The sequence below is a fragment of the Zootoca vivipara genome, chromosome Z2 (assembly GCF_965207765.1).
Source record: "Zootoca vivipara chromosome Z2, rZooViv2.hap1.1, whole genome shotgun sequence".
NCBI lineage: Eukaryota > Metazoa > Chordata > Lepidosauria > Squamata > Lacertidae > Zootoca > Zootoca vivipara.
The window spans coordinates 3,722,313-3,740,915 of record NC_142585.1 but is presented as its reverse complement, the minus strand read 5'-3'; positions in this window follow the sequence as shown (position 1 = coordinate 3,740,915).

Genomic DNA, 18,603 nt, shown 5'->3' with positions numbered 1-18,603 from the left:
CTTTGTGTTCTGTGTCTTGCCTTTGTGTTTATTCCTTCCTCTCCCCCCTCCCCATCTCCGAGTAGGTGCTGCTTTATAATTAGGGGGTTCACCTGGATATCCAGGGCCGGTGCTTGGGTTTTTTGTGCCCTAGGTGAGATCACCTTCTGGTGCCCCCCCTCCCCGGGCATCTGCCTCCTCCCTGCGGGCTTGGCCTAGCCTTCACCCCCTTCCCTTCCCAGCGCCCCTCCATTCTCTGAATTCATCCACTCTTGCATTCTATACAGTGATAAAGCTTTGCATTGGGGAGGGAGCAGTATAATACCGCTAATCGCTGCCTGATCAAATCTGAATATAAGCTACACCAAATGTAATGGTGCTTACTTCCAAGTAAACACGCACAGAGTTGTGCTGTCAGTCACCTTGTGGTTGTAGCTAACAGGCTTTAACGCCACAACTAGCCAGCATCAACATACCATAAATGAACAGCTTTTCTCACATGGATTCATAAAATCAGACTTGGAAGGGACCCAGAGGGGTCATCTAGCCCAACCCCCTGCAATGCAAGAGTCTCAGCAGCAGTGTCTAATGTTTAAAATCAAAGGTGCCAGACCTCAAGCTTAACAGGAAGCCACCTGCATGCCTGGCTTGGGGCCCCACTTCTTTGAAGTCCTTAGATCAGTGGAACGCGCACCAAAATTTTATTCAGCAATGAGGAGGAGTAGCCAGCACGTGCTTAGAGGCATCTTCCAACCACATTACTTGAAGTTTTCCGAAACCAAGCCCTTGGGTCAGGGCAGTGCACGCCCTAAAACCCATGAAGCATGAGAGTGGCTCCCAAAACCAATGGGGAAACTAAAAGTCAGGAGGAATATGGACCCCTGGCACGGAAAACTAAACTTATCCATACAAACAAAGCAAAAGGACACAAGCTTCAGCTTGGGTTTCCCACTCCTAGAAAAACCTGTACCAATTTTGGAAGGTTTGAAGAACCTTAAGTGCTTTTACTGTATTTGAGTATAGAGAACCTCCTCCCCGCATGGCCTGGCATCCCCTCTCTGCCACTCACACTCATTTGTCGCCCATGCCACTGGCTTTGGCGCTGTGGCTGTTGTTGGCGCCGTGCTTCGCCGCCGCTGCCGAGGGCGCCGCCTCCTCCTCCTGCTGCTGCTGGGGTGGCAGGGGGCCCTTTCCCGGCTCGCCCAGAATCCCCTCTGAGCGGGTGGCAGGCGGCAACCAGCGGCGGGATGGAGCTGCCTCAGCAACGGGTGGCGGCAGCAGCCAGGCCCGCCAACGGCCACCGCCGCTCCGCTCTGGCTGAGCCTCAGCAGGTCCCTCAGCAGTGCGGAGCTCCGGAGCCGCACTTAGCACAGCCCAGCGGACCGCGAGTTCAGCGTTCCCGCCCGCCGTGCCGCGCCCTCTCCTTGGAAACTTTTTCTAAATTTTGCACTGCCGTTCTCCAGGCACGCACACAAAACATTTGCTTCAATACATCTATTAGTGAAAATAACATGTTAAAAAGCATTGCATTAAGGAGTAATGTTTATAGCGGGCAGATTTGCATACAAACATGTGAGGAACGAATCACAGCGGGGGGAAAGGACAGATTTGCCCAGTCCAGCTTCTGAGAAGACAAGAACAGGACTCTGCTGTTGATTTTGTTTCTTAAAATCCAAATAATGGATTGCAAGGGAAGCGCAAGCTGTCAGCCACATTTGATTAACACCATCCAAGGTTTGTAAGCTAGCAATAAACCATGGCTTATGAGCATGGTTTGTGATTAACAAATTATGGTTATAATGCTGGTGGCATGTGTGTTCAGACATTCAAATAAACCATGGTTTTGTGCAACATACGAACCACTGAAGGCTATTCCCCTCAGAGAGCTACTGCTAACAGAGTCCCCTGTGAAGAGAAATTGACTAGTTACAGGTAGGTAGCTGTGTTGGTCTGACGTAGTCGAAACAATTTTTTAAAATTTTGTTTCAAGAAATTGACTGTTAGACTACTCTAAGAATTGTAATTCTGTGAGGGGAAAATGGTGTCTTCGAACAACTCTTAGCATCCATGGGAAGCCATGTGTGACGGATTGGTCTGGTTGGCAATGGAACCCCAGGGTGCAGAGAGTTAAACCCCAACCTCCTGGATAAATGACGCATTCCATTCCTGAGGGGCGGGACTGCCAGGAGTTTAAAAGGAATGGGAGGCAGTTAATTCGGGGGATTGTGAGAGGGTTGTGGGAGTGAAGAGATAGCGAGGGAGTGTGTAGGAGCAGGAGATCTTAAAGTGTTCTGAGGAGTTTAATTGAATTATATTATCTAGCCATTGTTAAATGAAACTAAGAATATGATCTAAGAGCCTGTACACATGAAACCATTATGCGTTTAAAAGACCTCTAGTAATAAAGCTTTCTTAAATGTTATCTTAAAAGTGGATGTTCCTAGTTATTCCAGCTGGGTATCAAAACTCACAGAAGTGGTGGCTTAATAGAGGACAAAACTTACCTCAGGAATAGAGGCAACGGTTTGTGTCTTCGAGCTACACTGAGGAGGCTTAGGAGGATAACCTGGGGTGCTACAAAGGTGCCAGAGTGGAAAGGGCAAACTTTTGCAGTGGGGAATCAAACTGAGTGAGACCCTTTACTGTAGGCAGGAGGTTATTCCGTCAAACAGCCTAGAGTTTCTCAAGATACCAGGCCACGTAAGCTGGAAGACTCTCTTTACTAAGAAACCCAAGTAACAGGGGTTTATTTTGAGGCAGCAGGAGAAGTGGGGGGTGGTGGTGGTTTCACTCCTGGATTCCTGTGTCACATTTTTAGTAATAGAGAGGGAGGACATTTCGTCACATATTAAGAAGGATCCCCGAAAGTTTAGTGACAACGCCGGGACTGGGTTTGTCGCATATTAATTGGTGGCAAAGTCCTTGGGTTCGTTACACCATGGCTGTTCATATAGCATTGCTTTAAATATATAGTGCAGATGGGTCCTGTATCTGGACTTTAAGGAGCATCTGTTCTGATGTGTTCATGGGACAGTTATTTGACAATCAGTTTTGTCCTGCATTCATCCTTATTTTGCTCAAGAGTACTCATTTATACTATGTTTTTCAATACATTTCCCTGTCCTTCTCCTAACCACAAAATCCCTCTCTTTTATAAAGTAGATCTGTCACTTGCAAGAAACAGAGCCATTTCATCCACTTTTAACTGTGCAAACCTAATGTTCTGATATGCACTTAAATCCCTCCTGCAAATCAGCAGTAGGATGGTTGCCAACCACACATTCAAAGCCACACACACCCCACCCCATCACAGGACTACTGGGAACTGTAGTTTGCCCCTTGTGGTGCTGCAAGTCCCAGCACCCTAAACAAACTATAATTCCCTGGATTCTTTGAAGGAAGCCAACTGCACCATACATTTAACACACATTCAGACCCCTCCCAAAAACTGGAACAGCATGGAAACTGTAGCCCCTCACACAGCTACAATTCCCATCACTCTGAACAAACTACAGCTCCCAGGATTCTTGGGGTGGGTGTGGGTTAATGCACTTTAAATGGTGCGATCTGGAGGCACCTAAAGGGCAAACACAGAGACACCAGACTCTTTGGTCAGTTTTACTGAGACTCACAGCCATTCTGCTGCCAAGGAAATCATTTTGTGACCTTTTAATGGGTGCAAATGAAAGCACTGCCTCGGGAGCAGATGCCCACCCTACCCGCTGTCCTGCTATCCCAGGGGACCAGCCATGGGTGTAGGCAGGGGGGGCAGGAGGGGGCAGCTGCCCCCCCAGAAGCAAAAAAAATAATGTATTTTACAGACTATAACCAGCACTTTTCCCCTCCAAAAACTGAAGTGGAAAGGGCTTTGCTTTAGCAAGAGCAGCTAAGTCTCCGCTTGCTGGGGGGGGGGGACACAGCAGTAACAAAAACACATCAAATAAATAAAGCAAAGTGGCTACCAGTAGTTAAGCAGGTAAGACAATGGAGCATATATCCCCAGGCAAGATTCGATAGCTGACCATTTCACCCTATTGTTCTTAAGTGGGAGTTGTTAATGAGCATTCAGGAGCATTAAGAGTTCTATTGGCGATTTAATGAGGGTGCAGACTCAGAGGATTCAATTTGACTAAGGTGGCTCTGCAAGGCTAAAAAGAAGTGAATAAGAAAGGGGGGAGGCTGTAGCTTTGACAGACACAGTGATGTTTATAAAAAGCATTGGTGTTCCAGTCTGCCCCTCCTCCTGCATCTGTATACTGTAAATCAGGGGTGGCCACCTCCCAAGAGACTCTGATCTACTCAGAGTTTAAAACTGGGGGTGATCTACCCCCTTTTGGGGGGTTCAGGTCAAAGCTGTTGAGTTTTTTTTAAAGGAAGGGAAGCGCTGTTTTGGGGGGTTTAGGTCAAACTTGTTGAGCTTCTTTTAGGAGGGAGGGAGGCCCATTTTTGTTTAGGGCTTCAGGTCATAGTTCAACTTTTTTGAGGGAGGAGGAAAATTTTGGGTGAGCTTTTTTTAGGGGTTCCAGTGACCTACCAGTGATCTACCACAGACATCCAGTGATCTACTGGTAGATCACAATCTACCTGTTGAACGTGCCTGCTGTAAATCAAGCAGAGAGAAAGCTGCTTACAAGGCTCCTGTACATGCAGAGTTCCAGCATCACAGCGTCATCCAGAGACACCCACAAATATGAGTTATCTCTCTCTCTATTTCTTCCTTCCTTCCCTCCCTCTTCCATCCTTAATAAAATACGGGGGGAGGCAGATAAGCCCCACATAGAAAGCCCATCAACATGGGGGGAATGACTCTTTCAAATACGGTATTTACCAGTAATTGGGGGGGGGGGGGAGAGGCACCTAGGCCTCTAGGAGTTGGCTGCTATGCCTAGGAGTAGGACAATTCAAGAAAGCAGAATGATGCATATGCTATGGTAATATATCAATAGAATCATAGAATTGTAGTCGGAAGGGACCACAAGGGTCATCTAGTCCAACCCCCTGCAATGCAGGATTTTTTTTCCTAAGGTGGGGCTTGAACCATGGTTGAAATATTATGCTGATATGCAGCAACGCCTCGGAGCCGTCGTGGCTGCAGCCGTGTCTTGCCTCACCCTCGCCCGCCCTGCCACCCCCTTTCGCCTGCCCGACCCTCCCGTCCTCTCCAGCCAAGCAGGGTAGCCGCCAACGCTACCAGCCCCAGAAGCACAAGGTGGCCGCTGCTGCCACCGCCACGATGTCATCAGGCCTGCTGGCCCTGTAGCCCCGCCCACTTTGTGGCCCCTCCCCTTCCGTGCCTTGGCCCCGCCCCTGAACGACCATGGCTTGGCCCCCCCCCCCTAGTTTTGATCCTGGCTACGCCCCTGGGACCAGCACAGCCACCTGGGTTTTCCAGGGGGCCCACTCAGTGTGGACCAGTCACCTGACTCAGTCTCAGTAAGGGGGGGGGTCTCCATGCATCTGAGCAGGAATGGAGGGTGGGGACAAAGCTTCATGGTCTTTAAACAGCCTGCCTTGATATTTTCCTCCCCCCCTGGAGCCCCCACTCCTTAAAAGCCCCTCTACCCTCTAAACTCACCTGATTCCCCTCCCACTGCTAGTCACGCTCTCTGGCTCCCCGTCGTGCTTGGCCTTGCCGGAGGGCACGCGCGGCGGGGAGCTGGAGGGCGCGGCGGGCGGGAACACTGAACTCGCGCTCTGCCGGGCTGTGCCGCCTCCGCCTGCTCAGCCAAAGTGGCGGAGATCTCCTGTCGCCAGCGCCCCCTCCATTTCGGTGCCCTAGGCGACCACCTAGTCCGCCTAAATGGATGCACCGGCCCTGTCGATATCCTGTTGGTCTTACGTTATTATGTTCTTATCCCGTCCAGATTTTTAGACTTAAATGCATTTTATATGTGGTTTGGTGTATCTCACAAGTGGTAATTTTTTTCTGCATTTTTCTAAACAGAAAGGAAAGGAAGGTTTTTGGCCCGAGTTCCTGGATGCCTTGCCCTGACAGGTTGGACGCAGTGTTCCAAAATGCTCCTTCAAAGGTGCTCAGGGCAGGGTGGACTTGGGTAAGCTTTCATAATATGACACCCTGAGTGACGCCCCCAAATAGATCTTCTCAATTTTGTGCACCATCGGCTTAGCGGCCTGCATTGCCCAAAATTCAGCACTACTCAGGACAACGTCTCTCTCACCTTTGCAGAAAGCCCAAAGGCCTAACTCATATCAATTCCCTGGAAGGACCCAATTTTGTTTGGCAACGCTGAACTTTAGCCTGTATTCAAAGCCATCCATCACCTGACTGCTTCTTAAATATCAGTATGGCCACAGTGTGGTACAGCTGTATAAATAATTCACGATGGAAGAAGAGATGCCACACCTTCCGTGGCCTAATGGCGTCATTACAGTGGTTTGCTTAAAGTGATTAGATGTTGCTGTGTGTTGCATGGCTGTCTCTGGGGTTTCGCTGCTGCTCTAGGCCTCACAGAAATGGCCCTGCGTCATTTCGCAGCTCAGACAGTTGGAGCGGGTGGAAATCTCTGCCTGCCACAGCATTATTAAATCGCAGCCCATGAGTACTTTCCCAACTACCCGTTGTTGTTAAGCTAATTAAACTATTAAATTATGTCAGCCGATAAACATTTGGAAGTTCTGAGGAAGGCAAACTCATGAATACCACAGAAAAGAATAAAAAGCCCCAAACAGCATGATTGATTATCTTAAACATAGCACTGTACATACTGAATAAATGTTGCGGGGGAACGAAAATATTGCTTTTATCAAGTTTTAAGGAAGCAGTTTTAGAGCAGTGAGGGGGAAATGTAATTGATTACACCCTGAAACATTTCACTGATTGAATCCATGACCCCAACTGTTGTAAGGTCAGCCCATGATAGATTAGCACAGCCTCGGATACCATGGATGGGTTTGGTGCCGGCAAGCTCATTATAAAAGATGTCAGGGCATGTAAATCATTGGAAACAAATACAGACATCCATCAGAGACATACAGATACCAATTACAGGCAGCAGAGTGAAGCTGGATTAGTATGCAAAATTTATTTTCAACTATCACAACGTGAAGAGTTGACTCAAAATTGTCCATTAAACAGATGCAGCCGGCAAGGAAGGCTTCCTATGCAAGTGTTGCCCATAGGAAAAGAATTTTTGGTTCCTTGCCTTCTCTCATGAATGACTCTGTGTCTAAACCCAACAATGATTGGAATACTTATTTAACATTCTTAAGAGATAGACCAGGTACACATTGCACGCCATGCTTATGGGAGATTATTTTGTTGTTTTGTTGTTTAGTCGTTTAGTTGTGCCCAACTTTTCATGACCCCATGGACCAGGCACTCCTGTCTTCCACTGCCTCCCGCAGTTTGGTCAGACTCATGTTGGTAGCTTCGAGAACACTGTCCAACCATATCGTCCTCTGTCGTCCCCTTCTCCTTGTGCCCTCAATCTTTCCCAACATCGGGGTCTTTTCCAGGGAGTCTTTTCCAGGGAGTCCAGGGAGCCTCAGCTTCAGGATCTGTCCTTCCAGTGAGCACTCAGGGCTGATTTCCTTAAAAATTGAGAGGTTTAATCTTCTTGCACTCCATGGGACTCTCAAGAGTCTCCTCCAGCACTATAATTCAAAAGCATCAATTCTTCAGCGATCAGCCTTCTTTGTGGTCCAGCTCTCACTTCCATACATCACTACTGGGAAAACCATAGCTTTAACTATACGGACCTTTGTCGGCAAGGTGATGTCTCTGCTTTTTAAGATGCTGTCTAGGTTTGCCATTGCTTTTCTCCCAAGAAGCAGGTGTCTTTTAATTTCGTGACTGCTGTCAGCATCTGCAGTGATCAAGGAGCCCAAGAAAGTAAAATCTTTCACTGCCTCCATTTCTTCCCCTTCTATTTGCCAGGAGGTGACGGGACCACTGGCCATGATCTTCATTTTTTTTTTTTATGTTGAGCTTCAGACCATATTTTGCGCTCTCCTCTTTCACCCTCATTAAAAGGTTCTTTAATTCCTCCTCACTTTCTGCCATCAAGGTTTTGTCATCAGCATATCTAAGGTTGTTGATATTTCTTCTGGCAATCTTAATTCCGGCTCGGGATTCTTCCAATCCAGCCTTTCTCATGATGGATTCTGCATATAAGTTAAATAAGCAGAGGGACAATATACAGCCTTGTCGTACTCCTTTCCCAATTTTGAACCAATCAGTTGTTCCATACCCAGTTCCAACTGTAGCTTCTTGTCCCACATAGACATTTCTCAAGAGACAGATGAGGTGATCAGGCACTCCCATTTCTTTAAGAACTTGCCATAGTTTGCTGTGGTTGACACAGTCAAATGCTTTTGCGTAGTCAGAAGTAGGTGTTTTTCTGGAACTCTCTATCTTTCTCCATGATCCAGCGCATGTTTGCAATTTGGTCTCTGGTTCCTCTGCCCCTTCAAAATCCAGCTTGCACTTCTGGGAGTTCTCGGTCCACATACTGCTTAAGCCTGCCTTGTAGAATTTTAAGCATAACCTTGCTAGCGTGGCCCTTCTTTGGGATTGGGTTGTAGACTGATCTTCTCCAATCCTCTGGCCATTGCTGAGTTTTCCAAACTTGCTGGCATATTGGGTGTAGCACCTTAACAGCATCATCTTTTACAATTTTAAATAGTTCAGCTGGAATACCATCACTTCCACTGGCCTTGTTATTAGCAGTGCTTTCTAAGGCCCATTTGAATTCACTCTCCAGGATGTCTGGCTCAAGGTCAGCAACCACACTATCTGGGGTGTACGACACCTCCATATCTTTCTGGTATAATTCCTCTGTGTATTCTTGCCACCTCTTCTTGATGTCTTCTGCTTCTGCTTCTGTTAGGTCCTTTCCACTTTTGACCTTTATAATGGACAAAAGCCTCCATCCATAGTTCTTCAGGCACTCTGTCCACCAAATCTAAATCCTTAAACCTGTTCCTCACTTCCACTGTGTATTCATAACGGATTTGATTTAGATTGTTTCTTACTGGCCCAGTGGTTTTTCCTACTTTCTTCAGTTTAAGCTGGAATTTTGCTATAAGAAGCTGATGATCTGAGCCACAATCAGCTCCATATCTTGTTTTTGCTGACTGTATAGAGCTTCTCCATCTTTGGCTGGGAGAATATAATCACTCTGATTTCGATGTTGCCCATCTGGTGATGTCCATCTCTAGAGTCGTCTCTTGTGTTGTTGGGAAAGAGTGTTTGTGATGACCAGCTTGTTCTCTTGACAGAACTCTATTAGCCTTTGCCCTGCTTCATTTTGAACTCCAAGGCCAAACTTGCCAGTTGTTCTTTTTATCTCTTGATTCCCTACTTTAGCATTCCAATCCCCTGTAATGAGAAGAACATCCTTCTTTAGTGTCATTTCTAGAAGGTGTTGTAAGTCTTCATAGAACTGGTCAATTTCACTTTCTTCAGCACCGGTAGTTGGTGCATAAACTTGGATTACTGTGATGTTAAAAGTTCTGCCTTGGATTCGTATCAAGATCATTCTATCGTTTTTGAGATTGCATCCCAGTACAGCTTTTGCCACTCTTCTGTTGACTACGAGGGCCACTCCATTTCTTCTACGGGATTCTTGCCCACAGTAGTAGATATGATGGTCATCCAAACTGAATTCACCCATTCCCGTCCATTTTAGTTCACTGATGCCCAGGATGTCAATATTTATTCTTGTCATCTCATTTTTGACCACATCCAGCTTACCTCCATTCATGGTTCTTACATTCCAGGTTCCTATGCAATATTTTTCTTTACAGCATCGGACTTTCCTTTCGCTTCCAGGCATATCCGCCACTGAGCGACCTTTCGGCTTTGGCCCAGCCGCTTCATCAGCTCTGAATCTACTTGTACTTGTCCTCCGCTCTTCCTCAGTAGCATGTTGGACACCTTCTGACCTGAGGGGCTCATCTTCCAGCGTCATAACTTTTATATGCCTGTTGTCTCTGTCCATGGAGTTTTCTTGGCAAAATACTGGAGTGGTTTGCCAGTTCCTTCTCCAGGTGGATCACATTTAGTCTAAACTCTCAGTCCGTCTTGGGTGGTCCTGCATGGCATAGCTCATAGCTTCTCTGAGTTATTCAAGCCCCTTTGCCACGACAAAGCAGTGGTCCATGAATTGGACCTTGATTAAAGTATTATTTACTAGATGCTGTTCTAAAGTTTGTTTTACTAATATTTTGTCATATATATATATATATATATATATATATATATATATATATACACACATATACATATACATATATATGTATGTATGTATGATATTGTAATTTGAATTTGAATGGCTGTCTTATTTATCCTTCTTGATCCTGAGTTCAAAACAAATCTATAAATAACTTTGTTAACTCTCTATATTATTTTTGCATCTGTTCATTCATTTAATTCCCTTCTGCATTAATCTGCCAACATGCTTTAAAGATAGAAACGCTTACAAAAAGAAAACACTTACAAATACAAAAAATATTTCTCTTAGAATATTTAATTACAATTTTATTTAAGAAAGATTTAATTATAAACATTTTAGATCAAAAATACACATTTCCAAATGTATTTTATCTGAAAACAAAATGTGTTCTGATACTATGTGTGTGCATTTGTGCCAAGAATTGCATAGCAACATTCTGAGTATGAACACTGATGGACAGCTTGCTTTCTGATCTGTGTATGGGTTGGGGTGGCATGGATCAGGGCACTCCATGTCCAGGCGCAGTGCTAGGGCTTTTTGCGCCCTAAGCAAAACACTTTCTGGCGCCCCCCCCCCCAGCCGAAGCGCGCCGGTGCGGGGGTGTTTTGCCGGCTGCCTTCCCTTTGGCTTGGGGAAGGCAGCCAGCGAAAACTTCCCCGCATCAGCGCGCTTCGGCTCCGGGTGACGGGGCGAAGCGCCCCGGTGTGGGGAAGGGGAAGGCAGCCGGCAAAACCACACGCCGCTGATGCCCCTGCGTCCCCTCCATTGGCGGGAGGAGCATGGGCCAAGGGGGGAGCTCGGCACCCTCCCGCCTGTGGAGGGGACGCATTGAGCTCCTCAGCAGCAGCGGCTGCAGCGAGCAAGCGGTGGCGGCGGCAGCGCCCATAGCTGAAGGCTTCAGCTGTGGGCGCTGCCGCCGCTTGCTTGCAGCAGCCGCTGGGGAGCTCACAGCGTCCCCTCCGTGGGCAGGAGGGCGCTGAGCTCTCCTTTTGGCTCGCGCTCCTCCCGCCTGTGGAGGGGACGCTGGGGGCTCCTCGGCGAGCGAGCGGGTGGCGGCGGCGGCAGCACCCATAGCTGAAGGCTTCGGCTGCGGGCGCTTGCCGCCACTACCACCATCGCTCGCTCGCTCGCTGCGGCCACCGCCGCTGGGGAGCTCTCGGCGTCCCCTCCATAGGCGGGAGGGCGCTGAGCTCTCCTGTTGGCTCGTGCTCCTCCCGCCTGTGGAGGGGATGCTGTGAGCTCCTCGGGGAGTGAGCGCGGGGGTATTGCGGGGCAGGCTCGGCAGCGCCCCCTCCAATTTGGCGCCCTAGGCAATGGCCTAGTCCGCCTAAATGGACGCACCGGGCCTGTCCATGTCAGAGTTTGCAGAGATCAAATTCCTGAAGCATCCCCATTACTCTCTTTGTTGTGAAAGCAACAGTTTTTCTCTCTAAACCTCTAAACCTCCTACAGTTCTAGAGTACCCTTGCTCAAATCATCATGTTTTTCAAAAGCTATTGCTGCAATTTTATTCTGCTTTGCTATCTCAAGCATCCCAAGAGATTGTTGGGCTTCTCCCACCCAATATCCGTAGCTGAAAAGAAACCAAATGTACAGTACTCTTTCTCCCCGTCTATCATGATCTTGTGCCTTAGGACTGATTCCACAAGATCTATTAAGTTCTCATCATTTCAATTTAAAATGGAGACCTCTGGCATAACCCATTCTGCCTCACCTTCACAGGAGAATGGAGTATCCTTGCCAATTATTGCCTAGATAGCTTTATAAACTCGTTTCCTCCAAGTATATTTTAGCAGCAGGGATAACTCATATGAGAAAAGGTTCACCTTCCTTTGAGTAATGTCACTCTGAGACACTATGGATCCAGCAGACATACCGAAGCTCTAACAGGACTTGTTTAAAATTAGGTATGTTACCTGATGAGTGACTGCTTTCATTTCCACATTCTCCGCTGCATTTGCAACACGCAGAGACAGGGGAATCTACATTTTAAAGTCATTTCACACTCAAACATGTACAATTTGTCTGCATAGCCCTCCAGACCAAAGAATAAATGGGGGGACAACTTTATTATCTCCCCAATGAGATGTAAAATGAAGGTCTTGACCACCCGTGATCATTAAAAATATCCCATGGCACTTGGCATGAAATGGAGCAGGGCCATTAGGCCTAATGTCTTGGCTAAGTTCCAATTTAGGTAACTATAATTACATCCTGTATTTCTCAGTCTGCTTTCCAGCTGAAAATAGAGGTTGTCCACTTTCCCCCTACCACTTCCGCTATATAAAAATGTTGTGTATATCCATGCAGTCTGAAAGCCACATCGGCTTTTAATTAATTCAGCTTAGTCCCACTGGAGATAAATAAAAGTGATGTCCAGGTCTTAAACACTTGCTACAGTGTATCTGGGACATTGCCGTCATTGCCAATGGATGTAGCATCATTATATTTCTGGTGCTGCATTGTCACAGCCGTAGATGTATGTTCTGATACCATGAATTGGATTACTGTATTTTTCCATGTATTGGATAAGGGTTTTTTTACTCAAAAATCATGTCATCCAATACACAGATAGTGGCATGTGGGGGCGCCGCCAGCCATCTGGTTGGTGGGAGCACAACTTCCCCTGATGCCGCTGCGTGGGGGCGGCCCTCCCTTGGTTGTTTCCCCGCACATAGTGGCATCGGGGGAGGTTGCACTCCAGCTCAGGAGCGCAAATTCCCCCAATGCCACTGTGTGTGGCGGGCACTCCCTGGGTTCTGGAACAATCAAGCGGCCAATGCTGAAAATCGCTCACCCGTCAAACGAAGTGCGAGGCCAAGATTCTAAGCGGCATATGGCAGCTGGATTGTTGGGGAGGGGGAATGCCGAAAATTGCTGACCTGCTGGAACGCTCATGTCGCAGAAAACACCTATCTGCTGCCCAATCAGTGGATAGCCATCAGATAGGTGGTTTCTGAAACATGAGCGGTTGTGTGCTGTGTTCTGGTGGGTGAGTGATTTTCAGCACCACCCCCCAACACACAAAAAATAATCCCCCCAAAAGCTCAATCCCCCCAATTTTCTACATTTTGAGGTCCCTAAAGTAGGGGTTATCTTATACATGAGGGCATTTTATAGACAGAAAAGTACAGTAAGTAGAGTTGACCGTGAGAACTCTCGTCGCCTCTTTTTTGTTAGTCCCAAAGGGGTGGGGAAGGAGCCATCATGGCTCAGGAGAGACACCATAGCTCCATGGCAGAGCTAGAGTGCTTGCCTTGTATGAAAAGGGTCCTGGGGTCATAGAATCATAGAGTTGGAAGAGACCACAAGGGCCAACCAGTCCAACCCTCTGCCAAGCATCAAAGCATTCCTGACAGTTGGCTGTCAAGCCTCCGCTTAAAGACCTCCAAAGAAGGAGACTCCACCACACTCCTTGGCAGCAAATTCCACTGTCGAACAGCTCTTACTGTCAGGAAGTTATTTCTTCCTCGTCTATATGACATCCTTTTAAATATTTGAACATGGCTATCATATCACCCCTTAACCTTCTCTTCTCCAGGCTAAACATACCCAGCTCCCCAAGCAGGTTCCTTATAAGGCATTGTTTCCAGGCCTTTGACCATTTTGGTTGCCCTCCTCTGGACACGTTCCAGCTTGTCAGTATCCTTCTTGAACTGTGGTGCCCAGAACTGGACACAGTACTCCAGGTGAGGTCTGACCAGAGCAGAATACAGTGGTACTATTACTTCCCTTGATCTAGACGCTATACTCCTATTGATGCAGCCCAGAATTGCATTGGCTTTTTTAGCTGCTGCATCACACTGCTGACTCATGTCAAGTTTGTGGTCTACCAAGACTCCTAGATCCTTTTCACATGTACTGCTCTCAAGCCAATCTGTGGCTATGAAGATAGGTCAATCTGTGCCATCTCTGAGTAGGGCTGGGGAAGAACCTAGATAGCCAGCCTAGCCCAGGCAGGGGCAGCCAGTCTAGCCTCATGCCCCACCCCCTGCCACATCCCCACCAGAATGTCTGACACCACTGTACCAAAGCTCTCACCAAACATGGCAGGAGCTGGAGCACTCCTCAAAGCAATGTCACTCAGCTTCTCCCCCCCCCCAGTGGCAGAAGCAGTGGGGTCAGCAGAATGCTGCTTCTTTCACTTCCATCACCTGAGACAGGTGCCTCAATCTGTCTCATGGGTGGACCAGCCCTGAGTCCAGTTCCCATCAGCCCCAGGCAGCTTGGTGATCAACAAAGGGAGTTGTAGTCTGATAGCACATGGAATGCATTGCATTGGCTATTCCTTGTGTAGATCATTGATCTTTAACTGGTGGGTGAGGACCCAATACCAGGTCACAGCCTAATCTGAAGTTGTTGCAACAACAGCACTGCCACCATACAAATAAGTTGCTGAAAAATTAAGAAATTGGTCTCTAGGTGCATGTTTCTGTTAAAGGTGGGTCCTGGGTCTAGAAAGGTTGAAGACTACTTATGGAGATAATACTGAGCTCTGCGGGCTGTCATGATGGAAGGCAGCTTTTTGAAAGAACATACAGACATTTTTGAAACATTTTTGAAAGAACATACAGACATCCAGACTAATAACCATTGATAGGTCTCTCTTCCTGCTCCATGATTTTGCCTAATTCTCTGTCAAAGGCATCTAAGCCTCTTGTGGCAGTGGGTTCTATTGTTGTTGTTGTTTAGTCATTTAGTCGTGTCCGACTCTTCGTGACCCCATGCCTCCCTCAGTTTGGTCAAACTCATGTTCGTAGCTTCGAGAACACTGTCCAACCATCTCATCCTCTGTCGTCCCCTTCTCCTAGTGCCCTCCATCTTTCCCAACATCAGGGTCTTTTCCAGGGAGTCCCCTTCTCCTTGTGCCCTCCATCTTTCCCAACATCAGGGTCTTTTCCAGGGAGTCTTCTCTTCTCATGAGGTGGCCAAAGTATGGAGCCTCAGCTTCAGGATCTGTCCTTCCAGTGAGCATTCAGGGCTGATTTCCTTCAGAATGAATAGGTTTGATCTTCTTGCAGTCCATGGGACTCTCAAGAGTCTCCTCCAGCACCATAATTCAAAAGCATCAATTCTTCGGCGATCAGCCTTCTTTATGGTCCAGCTCTCACTTCCATACATCACTACTGGGAAAACCATAGCTTTAACTATACGGACCTTTGTCGGCAAGGTGATGTCTCTGCTTTTTAAGATGCTGTCTAGGTTTGTCATTGCTTTTCTCCCAAGAAGCAGGCGTCTTTTAATTTCGTGACTGCTGTCACCATCTGCAGTGATCAAGGAGCCTAAGAAAGTAAAATCTCTCCCTGCCTCCATTTCTTCCCCTTCTATTTGCCAGGAGGTGATGGGACCAGTGGCCATGATCTTGGTTTTTTGATGTTGAGCTTCAGACCATATTTTGTGCTCTCCTCTTTCACCCTCATTAAGTGGGTTCTATAAATCCATTATATAAACATGATGGACACGTTGGGCCTCACTTAGGTCATGAAGATAGGCAGCTGAAGCTGGTCTTCTTTAACACAGTTTGTAGGTCTCAGCTACAATTGTTGGCGTTGCTTCAACCAAGAGAAGCTGCTTTTCAATTATTATAAGCTCACAAATGGCTGGGAGGATAAGTATGTTTGTGTCTACAGTATTTGTTTACCAACTGTTGTAGGGGTGGATGAAAATATATATAGATACAGGCAGGTTCCACTATCTGCCTGCTCATTATGCAAAAATCCAGTTATAAAAAAATAAATAAAATAAAATAAAAATTACCGGTATGCCCAAACCTCACTATGCCGAACAGCCAGAGTTTGCCCACTTCCTTACTTGTTACTCAGCAGCAGCCCATGTTGGGCAGAAACCATGGAGGGGGGGGGCTGGGCAAAGCAGAGAGCAGGAGAGATTGGACGAATCAGTTTTCCCTTTGTCTCCTTTTTGCTGGCTGACTGCAGCCATTTCAGAAAAAAATCATAGCTGGGGTGGGAATTGGACATTAAAAATGTTCTCATAGAAAATAATGAAACCCGTCAGCTCATTATGCAACCACTCGCCTAATGACCATTTACTGGGAATGCATTGTGTTCAATAAGTGGGATCCATGTGTATTGCTTAAGCCATAAATTATATCATTTCTTCCAAATATTATTATTACAGCCCAACTTTAGAGTAAAACAGATGTGTGCGTACACACACAGAGAGGGAGAGGGAGAGAGGGAGAGAGAGCGAGAGCGCGCACTAATGTATTACTGGGGAAAACTGGGGACGTTGCCATAGTAAGGAACCTGTGATCTTTCAGATGATTTCTGAAGTAATGGTTGCCAACTGGGTGACTTTATAAGAGGGTTGAACACATTCATACAGGGGAATGAAGCTATCAATGTCTACTAGCTACGGTACAATGAGTATCTTCTCCTTCTACTGTTGGAGGCAGTAATGCTTTTGAATACCAGTTGCTACAGACTGCAGAGGGGACAGTTGCTCTTGCCCTCAGGTCCTGGCTGCAGAATTCCCATTGGGGCACCTGGTTGACCACTATGAGAACAGGATGCTGGACTGGATGGGCCTTTGGCCTGATCCAACTTGGCTCTTCCTACGTTGCTGGACTACAACTACCAATGTCTCTAACCACTAGGCGTGCTGGCTGGGGCTGCTGGGAGTCAATACAGCTATCCTATCCATGGCCTAGTAGGCAAACACACAGGTGTGCCCCAGGTGACAAGCGACTGTGGAAACAGCTGGAGGTGCAGTTGCCCAGGTATGCCCTCAGGGTTCATCTGACCGTGATTACTGGGGAGGGCATGATAAACCACCCACCTCCTTTCCCTGCCTCTTTCCATAATTAAGCTCTGCAGAATTATCAGGCGAGATTAAAGCCCCCGGCTCCCCCCCCCCATTAAGTAAGTGGATGTGTTGTTTTGGGCTTGGAGAGGAATTGTCCCTGCTGATCTTGATGAATGGGCTGGCGAGATTCTTAGAGTTTCCTTTGGAAGTGGAGGAAGTAAGCACACAGTTGCTCTCGGCTTCTCTGATAAGTAGAGGCTACCGGTATGCTTTTGCAGGACTCAACCACAGTAGCAGTCCATTTTCTCTGGGAAGCATTGCCTTGATTTGCATGGCATTCTTAACCTTATATGGTTGGCAGACTCAGCAAATGATCCTTTTCTTCTTGAATTAAATGCAATCAAGCTGAGCACTGAGGAAAAAATGATGGATGGATGGTGTCACATTGGAAAACACGTATCTTATGGCCACTTATCTCAATGACATAAGGGGACTTGGAGGCAGGATGGAAAGTAAATGCAAATGGGAGCTGGGTGCTTTGTGCCCAAGAGTAATTGCTCCAGGGACCGGTCACAGCTTACCATGATTTTTCATGAAGGGAAGGATTTTTTTTTATTGCTTTGTGAGTCAGTTGTAAAGATTAATTATTAGACCGGGGGGGGGGGGGAACGGGACCACAATATATTTCCAGACTTAGTGGGAAAAGGAAAGCCTTGTACTTGAAAAGGACCAGCCTTTTCTAGCCTGTTACTGATGTTACTGTTACTCTTCTACTTTCAAATCACCATCTTCTTGCCCAATTGAGAAAGCAAGATCTAGAACAGGGGTGTCAAACTCAAATTCATCGGGGGCCACATCAGCAGTTTGGTCACCCTCAAAGGGCCGGTTGTATCTGTAGGACTATGTGTCCACTCTTTATTACCATAAATTATTGTCACTGCATTCAATTATTACTGTTTTTTGTAATAATGTAAGTAATAACTAGCTCTGAAAGCAGAAACATAGTCAGAAAAATGGCAAGTAGATATTCAAATGTACAATTATTGTACAATTTATTGAAAAATGATTTTTGGTAACTGCACTGGGTGGTGGAGGCTCGCTAGGGTTTCATGCAGGACCTTTGCAGAGCTACTAGTACCTGGAGATGCTGGGGTCCTTCTGCATGCAGGACAGATGTTCTGCCAGTGAGCCACCACTCTTCACCAAAGGGACTGGCTGAGGTTGACTCACTGGAGCTGCTCTCCTGGTTCCAGGGTTTAAGGGCCAGAAGTATAAAGCAGCATCCTATGTTTCTGAGGAGAGGGAGAGGGAGGGAGGGAGGAAGGAAGGAAGGAAGGAAGGAAGGAAGGAAGGAAGGAAGGAAGAAAAGAGGGAGTGGGAGGGAGAGAGGAAGGAAGGAAGGAAAGAGGGGAGAGAAAGAAGAGTAGGAAATAAGGAAGGGAATAAAGAAGGAAAGAAAAAGAAAGAGGGAGAGAAGACGGACAGGGAGAAAGAAGGAAGGAAATAGAGGGAAAGAAAGAATAAGAATGAGGGAGAGGAAGAAAGATGGGAAGGACGGACGGACGGAAGGAAGGAAGGAAGGAAGGAAGGAAGGAAGGAAGGAAGAAAAGAGGGAGCAGGAGGGAGAGAGGAAGGAAAGAGGTGAGAGAAAGAAGAGTTGGAA